General features: G+C 46.2%; 1 protein-coding gene across 1 annotated transcript in view; it reads left to right on the top strand.

Moving 5' to 3' along the window:
* Window positions 1–334: 334 nt before the first annotated feature.
* Window positions 335–12173, top strand: part of LOC143766892 (uncharacterized) — a 70579-nt gene continuing 58740 nt past the window's right edge. The window contains exon 1 of the mRNA XM_077254895.1: window positions 335–345. The gene's annotated coding sequence lies outside the window, so the exon portion shown is untranslated. The remainder of the gene's footprint in view (window positions 346–12173) is intronic.

The raw sequence follows: 12173 nt of genomic DNA, 5'->3' as shown, positions 1-12173 counted from the left end.
CTCTTCTTCCACAGGACTGTAAGCAAGAAGATCCCAATGCTCCTCAGGACCATCAGGTAGATGGAGAGAAGGTGTCAGGAGATCTCCCCTATGATGTGTAGACGCCGGTGAAGGTCTTGTGCTCAGTCTTGTTTTATCCACCAGTATTATAGGTTTTATACTTGTGTAATGAGAACGGTGGAGATGGCAGGATTAGAGCTGATCATAGATGGGACTTCTCCATCTGTCGGTGACTTCTACAATATTTGTTTCAGGGTGAAGATCTGACCCATATTAATACTACGGGGACATATGTGAGGGGGGACGAGTGGTGTAAAGAGGAGGTTCCCACATATGACTACCCAGGTGAGTAGTGACCACTAAATGCAGAGAAGTCACAGATTCTTCTCAGTCACCGGCTGTGGCTGCTTTATCGGTGGTGTAGTCCGGCCGTATTACCATGATCACCATTTTGCCTCTAGACGACAACATTCTCCTTCTATACACTGACCTGAGAGACTTCCTGATCATCACTGTGCATGACAGGAAGCCTCTCAAGTCTGGAGACCCTGATGTCGTCGTGACGACATCGGGTCTCCATGGCAGTGATCGGAACCAGCGTCATGCCACGGGGTCTAGGATCCAAAGTCAGAGGGGATGTCGGCCCATGTAGTGAGGGATCAGCGACCTGTCATAAGCCAATACAGATGCATATGTAATCAGAACACCACAGAAAGCCCCGCCCACAGCCCCGCCCCGCCCCAGAGCACGAGAACCTCATCAACTAAAAACTACAAATACAGATTAAACAACAACCACAAGACGGATTTCATCACCAGGTATCGGTGTAATCAGTATAACGGCACCGACCTGACAGTGTCTGTAGTCACTGAGCACAATCCTGCTGACAGGTTCCCTTTAAGACCTCTCCGCTCTGCACTATTATACACAGTTCTCTTTAACCCCTTAGTGACAGAGCCAATTTGGTACTTAAAGGGAACCTGTCACCACGTTTTTGGAAGATGGGATAAAAATAGCGTTAAATAGGGGCAGAGGTGGGCGTTACATTAGTGTGTGTGTTATGCGTTTATTACCCACCTAAGTTGCCGAAATAACTTTGCAAAGTCTCCGTTTTCGCCTGTCAATCAGGCTGGTCAGGTCGCATGGGCGTGGTGTCTTCACCCAGATTTGGCGTAGTTTTCCGTTGGTGGCGTAGTGGTGTGCGCATGCCCAAGGTCCCGAATCCTCTTCCAGGGGATTTAAAATAGCGCGGTGTTCGTTATTGCATTGGTGATCGGTGGGCGCGGCCATCTTCCTTTGGCCGCGCGTGCGCAGAAGCGGCGCTCTGCTGGCCGCGGCTTCAGGAAAATGGCCGCCGCGATATCCATCTGCGCACGCGCGGCATCGCGGCGGCCATTTTCCTGAAGCCGCGGCCAGCAGAGCGCCGCTTCTGCGCACGCGCGGCCAAAGGAAGATGGCCGCGCCCACCGATCACCAATGCAATAACGAACACCGCGCTATTTTAAATCCCCTGGAAGAGGATTCGGGACCTTGGGCATGCGCACACCACTACGCCACCAACGGAAAACTACGCCAAATCTGGGTGAAGACACCACGCCCATGCGACCTGACCAGCCTGATTGACAGGCGAAAACGGAGACTTTGCAAAGTTATTTCGGCAACTTAGGTGGGTAATAAACGCATAACACACACTAATGTAACGCCCACCTCTGCCCCTATTTAACGCTATTTTTATCCCATCTTCCAAAAACGTGGTGACAGGTTCCCTTTAATGACCGAGCCAATTTTTACAATTCTGACCACTGTCACTTTGAGGTTATAACTCTGGAACGCTTTAACAGATCCTGCTGTTTCTCAGACTGTTTTTTCATGACATATTGTACTTCATGTTAGTGGTAACATTTCTTCGATATTACTTGCGATTATTTATGAAAAAAAAACGGAAATATGGCAAAAAAATTAAAAATTTTGCAATTTTCAAACTTTTAATTTTTATGCCCTTAAATCTGAGAGATATGTCACACAAAATAGTTAATAAGTAACATTTCCCACATGTCTACTTTACATCAGCACAATTTTGGAAACCAAATGTTTTTTTAGTTAGGAAGTTATAAGGGTTAAAAATTGACCAGCAATTTCTCATTTTTACAAAAAAATATACAAAACCATTTTTTTTAGGGACCATCTCACATGTAAAGTCACTTTAAAGAGTGTGCATGACAGAAAATAACCAAGTGTGACACCATTCTAAAAACTGCACCCCTCAAGGTGCTCAAAACCACATTCAAGAAGTTTATTAACCCTTTACGTGCTTCACAGGAACTGGAACAATTTTGAAGAAAAAATTAACATTTAGCTTTTTTTTTTCAAACGTTTTACTTCAGAACCATTTTTTTTTTATTTTCACAAGTGTAAAAAGAGAAAACGAACCACAAAATTTATTGCGCAATATCTCCTGAATATGCCAATACCCCATATGTGGGGGTAAACCACTGTTTTGGCGCACTGCAGAGCTTGGAAGAGAAAGAGCACTGTTTGACTTGACAATGCAGAATTGGCTGGAATTGAGATCGGACGCCATGTTTCGCGTTTCGAGAGCCCCTGATGTGCCTAAATAGTGGAAACTTCCCACAAGTGACACCATTTTGGAATCTAGACCCCTTAAGAACTTATCTAGATGTGTGGTGAGCACTTTGAACCCCCAGGTGCTTCACAGAAGTTTATAACGTAGAGCTGTGAAAATAAAAAAATCACATTTTTTTTTCTACAAAAATTATCTTTTTGCCCCCAAATTTTTATTTTCACAAGGGAAACAGGAGAAATTAGACCATGAAAGTTGTTGTGCAATTTATCCTGAGTACGTCGATACCCCATATGTGGGGGTAAACCACAGTTTGGGCGCATGGCAGAGCTTGGAAGAGGAGGAGTGCCATTTGACTTTTTCAATGCTGAATTGGCTGGAATTGAGATCGGACGCCATGTCGCGTTTGGAGAGCCCCTGATGTGCCTAAACAGTGGAAATCCCCCACAAGTGACCCCATTTTGGAAACTAGACCTATTAAGGAACTTATCTAGATGTGTGGTGAGCACTTTGAACCCCCAAGTGCTTCACAGAAATTTATAACGTAGAGCCGTGAAAATAAAAAATCCTTTTTTTCCCTCAAAAATTATTTTTTAGTTCGCAATTTTTTATTTTCTCAAGAGTAACAGGAGAAATTGGACCCCAAAAATTTGTTGTCCGGTTTGTCCTGAGTACGCTGATACTCCATATGTGGGGGGTCCACTGTTTGGGCACACATCGGGGCTCGGAAGGGAAGTAGTGATGTTTTAAAATGCAGACTTTGATGGAATGGTCTGCGGGCATAATGTTGCATTTGCAGAGCTCCTGATGTACCTAAACAGTAGACACCCTGCCACAAGTGACCCCAATTTGGAAACTAGACCCCCCAAAGAGCTTATCTAGATGTGTGGTGAGCACTATGAACCCCAACTGCTTCACAGAAGTTTATAATGCAGAGTCGTGAAAATAAAAAAAAAAAATTTCCACAAAAATGATTTTTTTAGCCCCCAATTTTTTCTTTTCCCAAGGGTAACAGGAGACAGTGGACCCCAAAAGTTGTTGTACAATTTGTCCTGAGTACGCTGATACCCCATGTGAGGGGGGGACCACTGTTTGGGCACACATTGGGGCTCGGAAGGGAAGGAGCGCTGTTTGGAATGCAGACTTAGATTGATTGGCCTGCAGGCGTCATGTTGCATTTGCAGAGCCCCTGATGTACCTAAACAGTAGAAACTCCCCACAAGTGACCCCATATTGGAAACTAGACCCCCAAGGAACTGATCTAGATGTGTTGTGAGAACTTTGAACCCCCAAGTGTTTCATTACAGTTTATAACGCAGAGCCGTGAAAATAAAAAATCATTTTTTACCCTTCGCCACGACAGCACCCCACATGAGAGAGAGGGATCCGCCCCATAGGAACAGGAAACCTACAGAATAAAAGGAGGCGGTCCCCTCTCCTCCTCAGTTTAGGTTTCCTGTTCCTACAGGGACCCAGCTTACCTACAGATGAAGAGGATCCCTGGGCCATGCACCCGCCTGCGTCGGTATCTAAGGGAACGGCAGGGGCTGCGGTTCCAGAAGCAGCGGCGGGGGAGCCCCTGCTTGCAGCCTCCCCCCTCGTCTGGCCAAGCATCCACGGTCCGGGTCCGGTCACCGTGGGTCCGCCCGGCACCGTGAGGACGCGCGCGCTGCTGCGGCTGGCTTGATATCCCTAGCCGCCGCATGGTGAGTGAGAGCGGCGCGTCTAACCCGGAAGTCGCTGGAGCACTTCCGGGTTGGTCCGGGGAGGCAGGAGAATGAGCGGCAGATTCAAAAATGCAGCGCTAGCGTCGGGCCGGTGTGTGTAAGATGGCTTCACCGGCCGACGATGCGCACTTGCCCGCAGTGCAACAGCGTTCTCCTAGCAAGGAGAGAAGCGCTAGGAGCAGCACAAAGAGTGGTGGTCGACCTCCAGAGAAGGGTTCTACCACCAAACGAAATCCGCCTCCAGAACCGGTACCTGTCAGCTTCACTGGGTGAGTTTTTGAAAGAGTCTCTTCCTATATGCTGATATATGTTCCTCCTGTATCTTTCCTAGACTAAGAAAAGGACACACAAGTCCAAGCACAAGGAATGTGCTTTATGTACGCAGCCCCTCCCGGATGATTATGTTAAAAAACTGTGTTCGGAGTGTATCATGCAAACCTTACGGCAGGAAAACATAATGACTCCATCAGATGTCAGAGCTATGATCCGGGAAGAAATGCAGGGGTTGGCGCAGACTAGTACCACCAGTACCCGTCAGCTTAGTAGGTCCAAATCTCCGGTCAGTTCACAGTCAGAGGACGTATGTATATCCTCAGGCGAAGCGGAATCCCAGCCGAGCTCATCCGAGACTGAAGGGGGACTTTGTCTTCCCAACAGCAGTGTGGACAATTTAATAAAATCTGTCAGAAGCACGATGGGGTGCTCAGATGAAAAAGAAAGTAAATCGGCTCAGGACATCATGTTCGCGGGGTTAGGACAGAGGAAACGTAGGTCCTTCCCCGTCATAAAAACTATTAAAGAAATAGTAAAAAAAGAGTGGGATAAGCAAAATAGAGGTTTTCTACCATCAGCCTCTAAAAGACGCTATCCCTTCAGCGACGAGGAGCTAAATACCTGGTCGAAGGTGCCAAAAGTGGATGCTGCTGTAGCCTCCACAACCAAACAGTCGGTCTTACCGGTGGAGGATTCAGGAGTCCTGACAGACCCGCTGGACCGTAAAGCGGAAGCTTTACTAAAAAGGTCGTGGGAAGCCAACACGGGGGCATTCAGGCCCGCCATATCTAGCACCTGCACTGCAAGGTCACTACTAGTGTGGATGGAGCAATTGGAGGAACAGATTAGAGGTAGAACTTCGAGAGAGTCAATCCTGCCGAAATTCCCTCTAATCAAAGAAGCAGTAGCATTCCTGGCTGATGCCTCTGTGGATTCGCTACGCCTAGCAGCCAGGTCAGCCGGCCTAGTGAACACAGCCCGGCGAGCACTCTGGCTAAAGAACTGGAAAGGGGACGCACAGGCCAAAGCAAAACTTTGTGCGATCCCCTGCCAGGGTGAGTTTCTTTTCGGAAAAGCACTGGATGAGCTCCTGAGTAAAGCAGGAGAAAGGAAAAAAGGCTTCCCTAACCAGTATCTTCCATCCTACAGGAGAGCCTTCAAAAGACGTCCCTATACCAGGAACAAGCCGTTTGAACAAAGGGAGCGATGGGAGTCGAAGGACCCGAAGCAAAAAGGTGCCTTTTTTAGCAGGTCCCATAACCCGAAACGCAAATACCGCTAACCAGGAGGTAGGCGGCAGATTAAAATTCTTCCTCCCCAGATGGGAACAAATAACATCCAGCCAGTGGATTCTGGACATTGTACAATACGGCCTAAAATTGGATTTTGACCGAATCCCTTGGGATTCCTTTATAGTAACATCTCCAAAAGGTCAAGACCAACAAAGGGCTCTGGAATCAGAGATCCTATCTCTTCTGTCTAAAAAAGTCCTGATAGAAGTTCCCCAGGATCAAGAAGGGAAGGGGTTTTATTCCCCTTTATTCTTGATCAATAAGCCTGATGGTTCATTTAGAACCATCATAAACCTCAAGAGATTAAACGCCTTCCTGCGTAATCATACCTTCAAAATGGAATCCATTAGTTCAACCATAAAACTCTTGTTTCCTAGGTGTGTCATGGCCGGAATAGACTTAAAGGATGCCTATTATCATCTTCCCATACATGCCGAACATCAAAAGTATCTAAGGGTAGCAGTCATCCTGGAAGGACAGGTTCGTCACTTTCAGTATGTTGCAATGCCATTTGGGCTTTCTATGGCTCCCCGAATCTTCACTAAAGTGATATTAGAAGTGATGGCTCATCTACGTCAACGAGATACCTTGATAATACCCTACCTAGATGACTTTCTAGTGGTGGGAAACTCTATGCTCCAGTGTAAAACCCGTCTATCTAATACGATCTCGTCCCTACAGGAGTTAGGTTGGATCGTCAACTTCGAAAAATCCCGGCTGAATCCAGAAACCGTCCAGACATTTCTAGGAATCCAGCTAGACTCCGTAAGTCAGAGATGCTTCCTCCCCCAGGCAAAGAAACTGACTATACAATCAAGGGTATCAGACGCAATACGCAACCCCTACATGACACTAAGGAAGGGCATGTCTTTACTGGGGTCATTATCATCATGTATCCCTGCTGTACCATGGGCACAATTTCATACTCGTCAATTACAGTATGAGGTATTGTCGGCTCAGGGAAAAGACGGACATCTAGAAAGCAGAATAACTCTTTCCAAAGATGTCTTAGAATCACTATCCTGGTGGCTAGACATGGACCACCTCTCAGAGGGTGTGCCATGGATAATAGACCCATCTAAAATAATTACCACCGACGCCAGCCCTATTGGGTGGGGAGCACATATGAAAGACAGTCTGGCCCAAGATACTTGGGACCAGGCAGAATTGTCATGTTCCTCCAATTGGAAGGAGTTAAGAGCGGTAGAATATGCCTTAAATCACTTTCTTCCGCAGATTCAAGGAGCAAATGTAAGAATTTACTCGGACAATTCCACCACAGTGGCATATGTGAACCGTCAGGGTGGTACAAGATCAGGAAGTCTAATGACCATAGCTGCAGACATCTTCCAGCTGGCAGAGACTCATCTAACATCCCTAACAGCCCTGCACATCAGAGGTGTAGAGAACATCAGGGCAGACTACCTCAGCCGAAACGAGTTACGTCAAGGGGAATGGACCTTAAACAGATCCAATAATACTAATAATAATAATAATAATAATTTTATTTATATAGCGACAACATATTCCGCAGCGCTTTACAACTTATAGAGGGGACTTATACAGACAATAGACATTACAGCATAACAGAAATCACAGTTCAAAACAGATACCAGTAGGAATGAGGGCCCTGCTCGCAAGCTTACAATCTATGAGGAAAAGGGGAGACACGAGAGGTGGATGGTAACAATTGCTTTAGTTATTTGGACCAGCCATAGTGTAAGGCTCGGGTGTTCATGTAAAGCTGCATGAACCAGTTAACTACCTAAGTATGTAACAGTACAGACACAGAGGCTATTAACTGCATAAAGTGTATGAGAACATGATGGAGGAACGTGATTATGTTGTTGTTTTTTTATTAATAGGCCACACAGGGATAATTAGGTTAATGCGTTGAGGCGGTAGGCCAATCTGAGATCCATATTCAGTATGATAACAGAATCATGGGGGATACCACAAATCGACCTATTTGCCACAAGAGACAACCGGCAAGTAAGAAGGTTCGCTTCCCTGAACGCCATGGATCACCCAGATATGTTAGACTCTCTCCACCATCCTTGGAGGTTCCAGCTGGCATACGCCTTTCCTCCGATGTCTCTGATTCCTCTAGTGATCAGAAAAATCAGGAGGGAACAAGCAAGAGTGATCCTCATTGCACCATTCTGGCCGAAAAGACCATGGTTCTCTTGTCTCCAGACCATGTGCCTATGCGATCCATGGATTCTCCCATCAGACAAGAAACTGCTGTCCCAAGGCCCCTTTTTCCACCCGCAAGTGAAAGGTCTTCACTTGACGGCGTGGAATTTGAGAGGCAACTACTAAGATCAAGAGGGTTCTCAGCAGAACTAGTAAACACCCTCTTATTGAGCAGGAAAAGATCTACCACCCTAATATATAGTAGGGTATGGAATAAATTCTTAGACTTTTACACGGTACCGTTCACTAAGCAAGTTCCAGTCACACCTATTCTAGAGTTCTTGCAAAAAGGCCGAGAGTTGGGGTTATCTGTAAACACCTTAAGAGTTCAGGTCTCGGCATTAGGAGCCCTATATGGATGCAATATAGCAGCTAATAGGTGGATCTCCAGATTCATAAAATCTTGTGAACGTAGTAAACCGGTCCATATTCCCCGTCTACCTCCGTGGGATTTAAATCTAGTGCTAGAGGCCTTAACCAGCTCCCCATTTGAGCCACTAGATTCAATACCTTTAAAAATCCTGACATATAAAGTAGCCCTCTTGGTAGCCCTAACCTCAGCTAGACGGGTTAGCGACATCCAGGCCCTATCAGTAGACCCACCCTTCTTACTGATATTCCATGATCGGATAGTCCTAAAACCAGACCCCTCATACCTCCCTAAGGTAGCGTCCACCTACCACAGGTCCCAAGAGATATTTCTCCCTTCCTTTTTTGATTCACCTGTAACTCCAGAACAGCATAAATTCCACACCTTAGATGTCAGAAGAGCCATCCTGACCTATATAGAAAGGTGTCAGACATGGAGGGAGAGTAGGGCTCTGTTTATCTCCTTTCAGGGCCACAAGAAAGGACATGGGGTCACGAGAGCTACCATATCTCGATGGATCAGAGATGCTATCTGCTTGGCCTATACGTCAAAAGGCGAGATTCCTCCAGCGGGTATTAAAGCGCACTCAACACGAGCCATGGCTTCCTCCTGGGCGGAACAAGCGGATGTACCGATCCATTTAATATGTAAGGCCGCAACTTGGTCTACACCTTCTACCTTTTACAACCATTATAGACTTGATCTATCTGCATCTTCTGATCTGACCTTTGGTAGAGCTGTTCTTAGTACAGTAATCCCACCCAGATAATGACTCTCTGAAAATCTCTCATGTGGGGTGCTGTCGTGGCGAAGGGTAAAAAGCCGGATTACTCACCGGTAATGCTCTTTTAATGAGTCCACGACAGCACCCATTTACTACCCTCCCTAAATTATGCACAGCTCTTCCTTTTAAATTCACAAATAATGGTTGTATAGAGTTTAAGATATTTTGCTGAATAAGAATTAATACTAAAGCTTTTGCGGTTCCCTTTTTGTACTCTGTAAACTAAACTGAGGAGGAGAGGGGACCGCCTCCTTTTATTCTGTAGGTTTCCTGTTCCTATGGGGCGGATCCCTCTCTCTCATGTGGGGTGCTGTCGTGGACTCATTAAAAGAGCATTACCGGTGAGTAATCCGGCTTTTTTCCACAAAAATCATTTTTTAGCCCCCAATTTTTTTTATTTTCGCAAGGGTAACAGGAGAAACTGGACCCCAAAAGTTGTTGTCCAACTAGTACTTAGTATGCTGATGCTCCATATGTGGGGTAAACCACTGTTTGGGCGCACGGCAGAGTTCAGAAGGGAGGGAGCATAATTTGACTTTTTGAGCGCAAAATTGGCTGTCTCGTTTGGAAACCCCCTGATGTACCCAAGCAGTTGAAACCCCCCAATTCTTACTCCAACCGTAACCCCAACACAACCCTAATCCCAACCCGATCCATAATCCTAATCACAACCCTAACCCCCAAAACACCCCTAACCCTAATCCCAACCATAACCCTAATCAAAACCCTAAACCCAACACAACCCTAATCCTAATCTCAACCCTAACCTCAAAACCTAACCCTAATCCCAAAACACCCCTAACCCTAATCCTAACCTTAACCCTAATCCCAAACGTAACCCTAATGCCAACCCTAATCCAAACCCTAATCTTAACTCTAACCCTAACTTTAGCCCTAACCCTAACTTTAGCCCCAACCCTAACCCTAACTTTAGCCCCAACCCTAACCACAACCCTAACCCTAGCTCTAACCCTAGCCCTAACCCTAATCCTAGCTCTGACCCTAACCGTAACCCTAGCCTTAACCCTAACCGTAACCCTAATTGGAAAATAGAAATACATACAATTTTTTTATTTTATTATTTTTTCCTAAGTAAGGGGGTGATAAAGGGGGGGGGGGGTTATTTACTATTTTTTTTATTTTGATCACTGTGATAGGATCTCACAGTGACCAAAATAAAACAAGAGGAAGAATCTTCCTCTGCTGGCCGGCAGATCACGACGGGCACACTGCTCATGCGCCCGCCATTTTCTTACCAGAGCAAAGAAGCCGACGGCCAGGAGAGGAAGCAGGAGGACCCAGGGACAGCGGTAAGTATAACAGGGTCCCCGATCCCCCTATTGTGTGCGATCACATCAGAGGACAGAGAATGACAGATCGCTTTTTTTGTTTGTTTTTTGCGGCCGCCGGTAAACGGTTAATTACCGGCGATCGCAAAACAGGGGTCAGTAAAAACCGACCCCGATCATGTTCTTTGGCGTCTCTGCTACCCCCGGCAGCCGAGACCCCAAAGATCTGCCAGGTCCCGGGCAGTGGGCGCACTGCGCATGCGCCCGCCATTTTTTTCCTGTAACAAGATGGTGGCGCCCATCGGGAGCCACGAGGAGCACTGGGGGGAGACAGGTGAGTATCGGAGGGCGATCGGGGACCCCATTTCTCTGTTCTTTGATGTGCGATCACATCGGAGGACAGAGAAACTAAATGGCAAATCGCGGTTTTTTGTTGTTGTTGCGACCGCCGGTAAACGTTAATTACCAGCGATCGCAACTCGGGGGTTGGTAAAACCCCCCGAATCATGTTCTCTGGGGTCTCGGCTACCCTCGGCAACCGAGACCCCAGAGAAAATCCGACTGGGGGGCGCTATTCACTTTTTCCACAGCGCCGTTAATTAACGGCGCTGTGGTTTAAGTACCCTTAACTGCCGCCGTTAAAAGACATATCGGCGGTCGTTAAGGGGTTAAATGTGTAATATTTCTTCTTGAAACTCATCTGACAGAAAATATTGGAGCTTCCGATAGTTTAGATTGTGAAGTCACCGAGCCCCGTGCTCTAATTACCCCAGAGAGGTTTCACCACTAGCTCCTCATTTATTACTGATGGAGACTGTTCAGTTTGAGCATTTCAGTAGATGTTATTGTCTATAGTCAGTTTTTGATTACAGTAGTGTCCACAATACTCTGATTTATCCTCTTCCCGCAGCCAGTTTTGTGTGCTTAATCAGGCCCCATTTTTACAATCTGACGTGTGTCACTTTATGTGGTGGTGATAACTTTGGAATTATTCACAAAGGATAATAGAAAACAAATGGATCTTACAAATTATTTTCCAACTTCTCACAATACCCTACATACGATTGTACACTACTCTCTGGGCACATGGCAGTGTTCAGAAGGGAAGGAGCGCCATTTAGCTGTTTGAATGTAAAATATGTTGGAATAATTAGTGGTCGCCATGTCGCATTTGGAGAGCCCCTGATGTGCCTAAACATTGAAACACCCCACAAGTGACACCATTTTGTAAAATAGACCCCTTAGGGAACTTATCTGGATGTGTATTGAGCACCTTGAACCCACAGATGCTCCACAGAAGTTTATAATGTAGAGACATTTTTCACAAATAAATCTTTTTAGCTCCGTATTTTGCATTATTGTAAGGGTAATAGGTGAAATTGCTCCATGCAATTTGTTGTGCAGTTTCTCCTGAGCACAGCGATATCCCATATGTGGGGGAATACTACTGTTTGGGCGCACGGCAGAGCTTGGAAGGGAAGGAGCACCATATTGGAGAGCAGATTTTGCTTGAATTGTTTGTGGGTGACATGTCACATTGTCTGAGCCCCTGATGTGTCTAAACAGTGGAAACACCCCCAACAAGTGACCCGATTTTGGAAACTAGACCCCCCAAGAAACTTATCTAGATGTGTGGTGGGCACTTTGAATCCCCAAGTGCT

This window comes from Ranitomeya variabilis, chromosome 4, assembly GCF_051348905.1.
Source record: "Ranitomeya variabilis isolate aRanVar5 chromosome 4, aRanVar5.hap1, whole genome shotgun sequence".
Lineage (NCBI taxonomy): Eukaryota > Metazoa > Chordata > Amphibia > Anura > Dendrobatidae > Ranitomeya > Ranitomeya variabilis.
This window is presented reverse-complemented; position numbering and strand designations above follow the sequence as displayed.